The sequence below is a fragment of the Mustela lutreola genome, chromosome 3, assembly GCF_030435805.1.
Source record: "Mustela lutreola isolate mMusLut2 chromosome 3, mMusLut2.pri, whole genome shotgun sequence".
Lineage (NCBI taxonomy): Eukaryota > Metazoa > Chordata > Mammalia > Carnivora > Mustelidae > Mustela > Mustela lutreola.
Window position 1 is genome coordinate 19871649 of NC_081292.1, and position 10540 is coordinate 19882188.

At 42.7% G+C, this 10540-nt stretch overlaps 1 long non-coding RNA gene across 1 annotated transcript; it reads left to right on the top strand.

The window, feature by feature from the left end:
- The first annotated feature begins 8670 nt into the window (after positions 1-8670).
- On the top strand, positions 8671-9958 carry LOC131828010 (uncharacterized). The gene is made up of 3 exons (XR_009352182.1): positions 8671-8830; positions 9207-9361; positions 9526-9958. It is a non-coding gene; the product is annotated as an uncharacterized LOC131828010 (long non-coding RNA).
- Positions 9959-10540: the final 582 nt, after the last annotated feature.

Consider the following 10540-nt stretch of genomic DNA (forward strand, 5'->3'; position numbering starts at 1 on the left):
TCAGTGAATTGCAAGGAGGATAAACACAAAGAGATCTACTAAGAGACACATCACAGTAGAAATATTGATATACAAAGGCAAAGAGAAAATTTTGAAAGCATCAGAAGAAATGGGGCCTACACACACACGTGTGTGTGTGTGTGTGTGTGTGTGTATGAATCCTGCTAAGAGTGATAGCTGACTTCTCAGAAACAATGGAGGAAAGAAGGCAGTGGAATGACATATTTGGAGTGTTGAAGGAAAATACCCGCCAACCAAGAATCTTGTGTCTTGCAAAGCTATCCTTCACAAATGAAGGCCAAATACAGACATTTCCAGATAAAACCTGAGAGAATTTATTCCTAGCAGACCCACTTTACTAAAAATAATAAAGAAGATTCTTTAGGATAAAGGCACATGACTGCAGATGGTAATATGAACCCTTGAGAAAAAACAGTGAGCACTGGGAATGGTAATTACATTATCATAAAAGGCAATATAAATGTATATTTATTTTCCTTTCTGTTCCCTGATTTAAAAATCAATGGTATCAAACAATAGCTATACAATTATACTTATAAACATATAGAAGTGTGATATATCTTACATGACAGCACCATGGGAGTTGGTGGGAACAAAGTTGTATTGAAGTAAGGAAATGACATTGGGTAGTAAAAAGAGAGGTGAGGAGTGGGAGGGGGCATAATGGATATTAAGATTTGAGAAAATTCAAAAGAGTCCCCTACAGGACCTACAAATACTTGCAGTCACTACGCTTTAAGTTGCATGTTTTTCTCTTTTATAAACTGGAAAAATTCATAGTTGATTTAATATCTACTTGTGTCCCAAAAGGCACACTTATTTTTTGACACTGAAATGCAGCCAGTTGGAATAATTGGTTGCTTAGGCTCCATGATTGCATCAGACCTTGCTTTTCAACTCAAGGAGAGAAACTACTGGAAATTTACTGACCTCAAACCATTTTATTTTTTCTTTTGCAAAAATGAATCAGAATATTTTAAAAATCCTTTAATGCATTATGAATTTCACAATTATAAATCAAGCTTTACCTGTCAAACTATATTCCTATGATTTGATCCTTGTTGAGATTTATTTAAAATTACAGGCATTGGTTGGCTATTTTGGGGTGGTTTTGCTTAGAAACCTTTCAGCAATTCCATTTTCGAGAATCTTATTCTGAGTCAGCTGAACAGTGATTGTGATATAATTTATTACTTGAGTTTCGTAGTTTCCACTTTCAAGGTGACCTGATTTATTTGACTGATACCTTCTAAAGGAAATGGAAGAGTAATTTAGACCCTCTACCACAAGGTTGTGATAGTAAGTTGTGGGTACATATTTGCAGCATCAGGTTTAATGTAAGCATAACTATATGCCCAATAGTGAGGTAAGTTCTGGGAAAATGAAGATATGAAGGTGAATAAGATAGGATAGTTCCTTGTCATCAAGGAAATGGTCATCTCAAGGGACAGTTTGTGCTGGAAACAAGGAATTTCAGTGCAGTGTGGTATTGTGTTAAATGGCATCCCAGGTGCTCTGTGACAAAGTAGAGAGCCTCAAGCCGGCAGGGGTGGGCAGAGAGAGTGGAAAGGAAAGCTCAGTCAGGGGGAGTTTTCAAAGGAGGCAACCCAGACTTCAAAAATGTGTGTTTGAGGTACAAACATACACACTCTCCTTTTCAGAAATTAATCATTATTAGATAGTAAATAACATTTTAGAATAATTTTAAAGAAATCATGTCAATGATAGACATTTCAGTCAGGAATTTCAAATGAAAGGGACAGATACCCAACAAAAACCAACTTAAGCCGAAGAGGGAATAAGACATTAGGCTTCAGGCACACTTGGATCAAAGAATTCAAATGATGTCATCTCTCTACCCTGTGGATCTGCTGCCTTTTGTATGGTGGCTTCATTTCCTCCTATTGCTGATAAGAACTTATATGTAGCTGAGGTGAAATGGAGGTCACTACTGACCCAGATTCTCTAATTCCCAGGTTAGGAGTCCCAGGGCAAAAGAGCTTTTCCACTATTGTATATACATCTTAAAGAACGTTCTATCTGGCCACATTTTGCCCATCCCAGACCTTGCATGGGTCATGTGCTCATCTCTTGACCAATCAATGAGGTGAGGATAGACGGTCATGGCTCATCCAACCTGAGTCACATTCCCACATCTGGTAGAGAAAGTACTGGATAGATCATATTTCCAGGGCCACAAGAAATGGTATAGGCTGAGGCAGTTTCTTAATAAAAAAGGAGCTCCTTTCCTAGGCAGGCTCCAACAGTAGCTACTGTAATAGAGCCTGCTAATGGTCCCTCCATATCTATTCCTCTCTTTCTCTTTAAGTGGCAACCCCCAGTGTTATCCAGGTAGTGTCCACCTAGAATATTTCACAGGCATATTTCTTAGACTCACCTGCAACCAGGTGTGGCCATTTGATGAAATCTGGCAAATTGAATGTATGTAGAGTTGCTGTGTAACATCTTCTGGAAATCCTTCTTTAAAAATAGCTATGCACCCTTTGCTTCACTTTTCTTGTTAGTCTTTTCCCTCCTCTCTTTTGGAATTAAGATGGGATGGCTAGCGCTCGACCTGCCAAATTGGGCCAAGAAGAGAGGTCTGTGAGTGAGAGTCTCTGGGGGCTTTGTCAAGCAGATCTGCCACACTTCGCTGAACTGCCTAGTTCCAAACTTTGAGGTGAAAGAGAAATAATTATCTCCCTTGCTTAAAGCACCATGTTTGATACAAACACATCGCAATCCACTTCAGGGCAAGTCAGTACTTCCTCCCTGATAACTGCTTTCTCAAACCTTAATTATGATCTTTTAAAAAAAAAATTATTATTTATTTGTCAGAGAGAGAGCGCGCAAGCACAAGCAGCGGGGTGGGCAGCAGGCAGAGGGACAAGTAGGCAAGAGAGAGAGAGAGAGAGAGAGAGCATAAGCAGGGGGGTGGGCAGCAGGCAGAGGGACAAGTAGGCTCCTACCGAGCAGGGAGGCTGATGTGGGAATCAATCCCAGGACCCTGAGATCATGACCTGTGCCAAAGGCAGGCACTAAACCAACTGAGTCACCCAGGCATCCCAACCTTAGTTATAATCTTAATTCTATCCAGATAGTGTGATGTAGTTATTCATCTAGTCAACAAATATTTACTGAGACCTACTATGTGCCAGTTCTAGGCAGTGGGGCTGCAACAGGGAACCAAAATGTTCAACAGACTAAGAAGCTTACATTGTAGTTGGACAAGGAGAAATAAAAGAATAGGAATATCATTTATAAATGTAAGACATGCTAAGAAAACATGAAGAAGAAGCATGGTTAAAGAGATAGAAGGGATATTGGAGTGCTAATACTATTTTACATAGGGTGGCATAGAGGAACCTCTTTCTGATAAAATAATGTTTGAGTAGTGATCCAAATCAATGGAAAGTGTGATGGCTCATTTTATATGTCAACTGGATTGGGCCAGATGTCTGCGTGTATTTGTGGGGGTGTTTCTGGTTAGGATTAACATTTGAATCAGTAGATGGAGTAGAACAGATTGTCTTCCCTAATGTGGGTGGGCCTCACCCAATCTATTGAAGACCTGAATAAAATAAAAGGCTGACTAAGAAAGAACTCTTTTTGCCTGCCTGTCATCAGTTTTCTCTTGCCTTTAGTCTCAGACTGGAACATACTCCATCATCTCTCCTGGGTCTCCAGGTTGTTGACTGCAGATCTTGAACTTGGAATTCATGTGAACCAATTCCTTAGAGCAAATCTCTTTTTGGCACAGGAAGGAACAGTGGGAGATCCAGTGAGTTTAGAGCAGTGGTTCTCAAACTTTTGGGTCTCAGGACCCTACAGCATTCCTAAAAATTATTGAGGATCCTTGAGAGTTTTGGTTACATGGATTCTATCTATATTCGACATACTAGAAGTTGAAACAGAAAATCTGAAAATATGTATTGATTCATTTAAAATTACAATAATAAACCTATCATATGCTGATATAAAAATTTTCTGAAAAATAACTATTTTCCAAAACAAAAACTAATGAGAAGGGTAACATTGTTTTGCATTTTTGCTAATCTCTTCAATGTCTGGCTTGCTAGAGGACAGCTAGAGTCTCATAGCTGCTTCTGCATCCAATCTGTTGTAGTATGTTGTTTTGATTTTAGTGTATGAAGAAAATCTGGCCGCACACAGATACATGGTTGGAAAATGGAAGTATTTTAATAACCTTTTATATATTTGCAGTTGTTCTTCTTTGCTATTATAGCTGACCCTTGAATAACATGGGTTCAAACTTTGTGGGTCCACTTACACATGGATTTTTTTCCCAATAAATACAGTCCAGTGCAGTAAATGCATTTTCTCCTCCTTATGATTTTCTTTTCTTTACATTTTCATTTTTTACTTTTTTAATTTAGTTTCGTAAACTCTAAATGCAACCTGGGGCTTAAACCCATGACCCTGAGATCAAGAATCACATGCTCTTCCGACTGAGCCAGCCAGGCACTCTCCTGCCTCCCTTTTTTTAAGTGCATTTATTTATTTGGTTTAGTAACTCCTTATAATCTCCTCAACAACATGTTCTTTTCTCTAGCTTAGTTTATTGTAAGAATACAGTATATTAATATAACATAGAAAATATGTCTTGGGGCAGCTGGGTGGCTTAGTCCATTAAGTAGCTGCCTTCAGGCCAGGTCATGATCCCAGGGTCCTGCGATCAAGCCCCATATCAGGCTCTCTGCTCAGCAGGATCCTGCTTCTCCCTCTCCCTCTGCCTGGTGCTCTCCCTACTTGTGCTCCTTCTCTCTTTCTCTCTCTGTCAATAAATAAATAAAATCTTTAAAAAAAAAAAAAAAGGAAAATGTGTATTAATTGACTATTGGTAAGACTTCTGGTCAACAGTAGGCTATCAGTAGTTAAGTTGTTGCGGAGTCAACGTTATACACAGGGGCCAGGGCCCCTAAACCATGCATTGCTGTAAACTGTACATCAAAACTCAACACCTAGTAGTCTTTAGAGGGTAGTTGCAATGTGGAATCTGAAACTATATCAAGAAAGCATTTGTTCCATGTACCCCTGTGACAAAATAGGCATGAAAACAACATCTTAGTATTAGAATAAAAATAACTGTGACCTCCAGACCCCTGGGAAGGTGTCAGGAACTACACTTTGAGAACCGTTGCTCTAAGAGAAGAGTAAGTGAGGAAAAATGGGTGACGAGGCCATCCGGGAGCACATGTGGGAGCTTGTAGCTCGTGGTGAGCACTTGGAAATTTGTTCTCAGTCAAGGGTGAAGTCCCTGCAAAGGGCTGAATGGTGAAGTGTGTTGGTCTGACCTTTAGAAGACCTATTCTCTGTCTCTATGGAGACAGACTGCGGGGGCCCAGCATGAGCAAAGAGGCCAAGGAGGACACAGGCCCAGTAGGTCCAAGCGAGATAATGACCGCTGGAACGCGCGGGTGGTGGGGCTCACCACGTAGACATCTGTGGAATGGCTGAAATGGAAACCTGTCTTTGCCTGAGGTCATTTCACCACTCTGTAAAGAATGATTCAATGGATTTCATTCAGCTAAAGCCTCCATTTTTCTTTGTGGATGCTTCCAATGATCTGTAAGAGCTCTCGGTGTCTCAGGGAATCACAGTCAGCGCATAAAAGAACCCTGGAGAACAATCTCGTCAATAATTTTTAAATTATTCTCGAAGGAGCCACAGGATATCTGTGAAAGTAAGATGCCAGTGATTATAGGAATTCAAGGAAGCCAGTAGCATGTGCTTCAGGCTTCTCAACTCTCCTTGGGTCTGAGCAAGTCCACTTTTATCTGTCGTATTAATGGAGTCTTTAAAAGCTTTTGTTCCAAGAAAGGGTTCAGTGGTTAAATAACAAGTTATGAATAAATCCTGGCACTCTTTGCTGAGTAGGGGGAAGCCTGAGTCCTCAACACAGTATTCCACTCATGTTCTAATAACAGGTCAGTACTGGCCCTTCCCATGAACACTACCTGCCATTCCTCCTGTAAGGCCCAGCTCCACAGCTCATCATATAGCCATCAGTTACTTTCAGAGCCTCTCCAACTTCACTGGTTTCCACATCGCACCTACCCTGCCTCCATAGCTGCAGACGGTCAGCCATGTAGAGATTATGCAATGATCAAGCCAAGGAAATTTTTAGAGATTCTTCAGGGACTCAAAATTCCAATGCTTTCAGAAGACAGGCATGTAGGAGGCTAATGGCATGGCCAAAAGTGGGAAGACAGAATGTGGATGTTCTGACTACAGCATTCCGATTCAAAATTTAGAAACACTTCTGGCAAACAATGACAAAGCACAGGCAAAGTAAAGAAACAAATTGCCTCCTACAATGCCTTACCTATTCCGGTTTGGCCCTTTAAAATCTCGAATTGGTTTGATTTGCCCATTTTTCACACGAGGCTCTCTTGTGGAGGGGCTGTGACTTGGGAGGTTGTAGAGGTTGGGGATGGAGAGCTTGGGTTTTGAGTCAGATTCACTGAGCTTGTACCACGGGACCACCACTGGTGAGATGTGTGATCTTGGAAATCACTTCTGTAAGTCTTCCTTCCCTCAACTACATCCCTCCAGGAAGCTCTTGGCCCAGGCGGCCTGGCATTAAGTGCTCAAAAACCATAGCTGTTCGTGTTGTTCTCGGATAGGGTCCCGTGCAGCAAACTGGGTACAAAACTAGAAGGTTCTGCATCATCTGGAGATTTGCTGTTGAAGAAATCTGACACCAGCACTTCTGGTCCCTTTGGTGCACCTGCAGACACTGCCTCCAAGCCCTCAAAAAGAAGAGGACTGGAGAAAGAGGGAGCCTTGGACAAGATGAGGAATTGAGGCAGAGCTTATGGCAGGACACGAGCTCCCCACGAGCCAGACAGTGATTCTCAGGAGCAGCTGTTTTGCCTTAAGTATGAGGTCCCCTTGGGGGACGTTGTTAATGGAAGATGATCTTTCCCTCAGGTTTCCCCAGCTCTGCCCTGGGCTTTGGCAAAGGCCAGTAGCAGTCAGCTTGTGTGCAGGCCACTCTGCCCCTGCCCCCTGGAGCCCCAGTTTCCAGAGAGTCTGGCGGGACTGCCGAGTGGCTGCCAGGAGGAACCACTTTTGGTCAGGTCAGATCGCGAACAGTATTTGAATTGATGCCCTGGGATTAAAGAGCCAGCCGGTCTCTGGCTGAAGAGAGACTGAAGTTTGCAAATGCAATTTTAAGCTTGTTGCTTGGATGGGTTTTATGTTGTCACATACCCTTCTCTGGAGTGTTAAACACTTTACGAATGTCTGTTGGGTGTTTGGGCACATTATGGTTTTGATTAAATTATATTCACAATTCTGGGGAACCGTTGTGCCTAATACACCCGCAGAGTGTGGGTTTGGGGGACTTAAAGGGACATGCTTTTACAGAGTGCCCACTCCCCTGATTCAGGACATTGGTTACTTGCAAAGGAATCACTTTTACTCAAGAATTCTCAGGGTCACCTGGGTGGCTCAGTGGGTTAAGCCTCTACCTTCAGCTCAGGTCATGATCTCAGGGTCCTGGGATCGAGTCCCGAGCTGGGCTCTCTGCTCAGTGGGGAGCCTGCTTCCCCCTCTCTCTCTGCCTACTTGTGATCTCTCTCTCTCTCTCTCTCTCTCTCTCTGTCAAATAAATAAAATCTTAAAAAAAAAAAAAAAAAAAAGAATTCTCAGTGTGCTTAAGGATGCGAAGTCTGAAGAACAAGTTCCAGCTGTCTGCTTTCCAGGCCTCATCAAGGCCACTTGAATCTCTCTGAACTCCTCTTTCTTCATCTGTTAAATGGGCATAATATCTCCCACTCAGAACAGGGTAGCCAGGAAATTCAGACTGCATCATGGGTGTTGCATACTTAGCCCAGTGTCTGGGGATTCATTAGTGGATGCGCTGGCACCAGAATTGCCATGCCTTACTCTCTTAATGGCCTTGGTCAGCAAAAATAATTAATCAGATTTGAACCTCCTGCGTCAGTGATGCATGCATTACGTGTCTTGGGTTCGGGAAGAGCAATCTTCATTTTCTTATACCACGTGGCAGGTGCTTGGAGGCAAATGCCACAGAGAACTGAGGTTATCATCTTCTGCACTTTCTGGGGCTTTCCAGAGATCAGTGACATTCCGCCTTGGTAGAGTGCCAGATAAAACACAATGGTGAAAGAAATTGGTTACCGGTGATCCCCAACAAAGCAAGTGTGACTCACGACTCTGGCGGGTAGAAAGTGGGATAAGAGTCTGTTGTACTGTGAGCTTAGGTCTCCGAGAAGCTCTGAGAATGAGGAAAGAGAGATTTCAGATTTCAGGACACATAGGTAGAAATGCCAGGCACATTTCTCCCTCGGGGTTACGGTGGATGAGACCGCCGGATAGGATCACCAGCCCTGGGCTCACCCAACAGAGCCAGACATGGGCTTTCTGGGTTCATCTGTTCTGCTAGACAGGGCTGCACCTGCGGTTACTTATGAGCAGGTGTCCCTCTAATTAATCTGCTCAAATCTAAACTGTCCCCTCTTTCACCTGCGAAGAAATGCTCCTCATTACCTTGGGTGTCCACCTTTCCTTTATGTGAAGGTGGTTTTTTTGGTTGTTGTTGTTTTTAAACCAACCAACCAACCAATCAACCTCTCTCTCTCTCTCTTAAAATAGATAACATTTCTGGGAGAGGACTTTTCCAGCTATTACGTCCTTAGCTGTGTCAGACTACTGATTTCCAATGAGACAATAGGTTGAGAGTGGGAGGAAGGACTTGGGGCTCATGAATTTTGAAAGAGGAAGACGTGGTGCCCGACACACTCTCCTGGGAAGTCTTTCAGTAAGTACGCTCTGAGCACCTATATCATCATTCTACCTCGGCCACTTCCAGAGAATTCAGATTTTTTTTCTACAGATTTTATTTATTTATCTGAGAGAGAGAGAGAGAGCATGAGTTGGCGGGGGGGGGGGGGATTGGGTGGAGGGAAGAGGCATAGGGAGAGGGAGAAGCAGGCTCCCCGCTGAGCAGGGAGCCTGATATGGAGCTCAATCCCAGGACCCGGGAATCATGACCTGAGCCAAAGGCAGATGCTTAACCAACTGAGCCACACAGGTGCCCCAAGAATTCAGATTTCTTTGCTCCACCAAATCAGTCTCCAGGGGCAAGATCTGGACATCTTTGTGTTTAACAAACCCTTAGGGTAATTTTATCACAGTTTTGTTTCAGTCCCAGCCCTGGTTGGAGAGTCCATGGGGTGAACCACGTGTCGTTTTAAGCTGCCAAATATATGATAGATCTGCTTATGTGATTGCACCTGAAGACGAAATTCATCTACTGTGCCCCAACCATGTTGCCGGAGTACACCCTGCTGTAGGTCTCTAGTGCTTGGGGGTTGAGTGCACTGACTGGTGGAGATGGAGAGGTGGGAAGAGAGGGGAGGATGCCCTTTCTTGTTCCCTCTACTCCAACTCCTTATTCTACATCACCTCCCAGGTAGGAAGACGCATGTCCTTTGATCTCCATTGTGTTCCTAGGATACCACTGTGAGCATATCTGGATTGTTTTATTTGGACTTTCAAGGAGGAGAGAAAAAGCATTTAGCAGCTTCTTACAAGATCCTCGGTACATGGCAAAAAGGTATCCAGTGAGCTTTAATACAATCTGCTCTAACTCAGAAACTCGCTCAATGCCTTTCCTGGTATGTGTACTCCTCAAGTTCTGCGGTAAATCTTTGTTTTGTTTTGTTTTGTTTTGTTTTGGCAGAGCCGAAGGGAAACTGTAATGGGGGTTATTTTCCATACTTTTACCATAAATTTTTATTTACCCATCAGGAAAGAAAAAGAGCAGTAAATTGAATGTTCTACTCTTTAAGAAGGACACATGCCAGGGAGGAAGGAAACTCACAAGGCTCTTAATGACATCATTTACAAAAGAAAGTCCTTAGAAACCTCTAGTGCTGCCAGGCCGACTTGCCTGGTTGATGTCTGAAGGAAATTAATTGTTTCCTGTTTTTGTATAGAGTGGAAAGGGCATTAGATACGACGAATAATGGCTTTCACCTTAAATGCCTGCGCTCCAATCCTGCAAACACAAACGCCCTCCCTGAGGAATTTTCTGAGAGCACTAGTTTAACTAAGTGACAGGACCTCTCTAGTGGTGTGGTTTCTGGTGGGAAAGGCAGGATTTTTGTATCTTTAAAAGAATTAGTTTTTAGAACAGTAGTCCTATATGAATGCTGAGGTTTGAATTGTATAACTGCACAAGAAAGGTTTACATGATCATGGTGAGCTTTCTTATCATTTTTATCTCTACTTGTCATGTTCATCAAGTGAAGATTGTATCAAAGGTGATTTAGTAACATTTGTAAACGTAAGGAGCGTTTACTCTGTCCTGAGCAGTGCCAGTGCTTTGGAAGTCTGATCTTGTTAAGAGATCAAAAGGGGTAGGTACCATCATTTTTATTTTATAGAGAGAAAACTGAGACTTGGAGATGCCCGAAGTTAACAAGAACGACAAAAAGCGGCTGAAAATATGTGATAGGAACCAAGA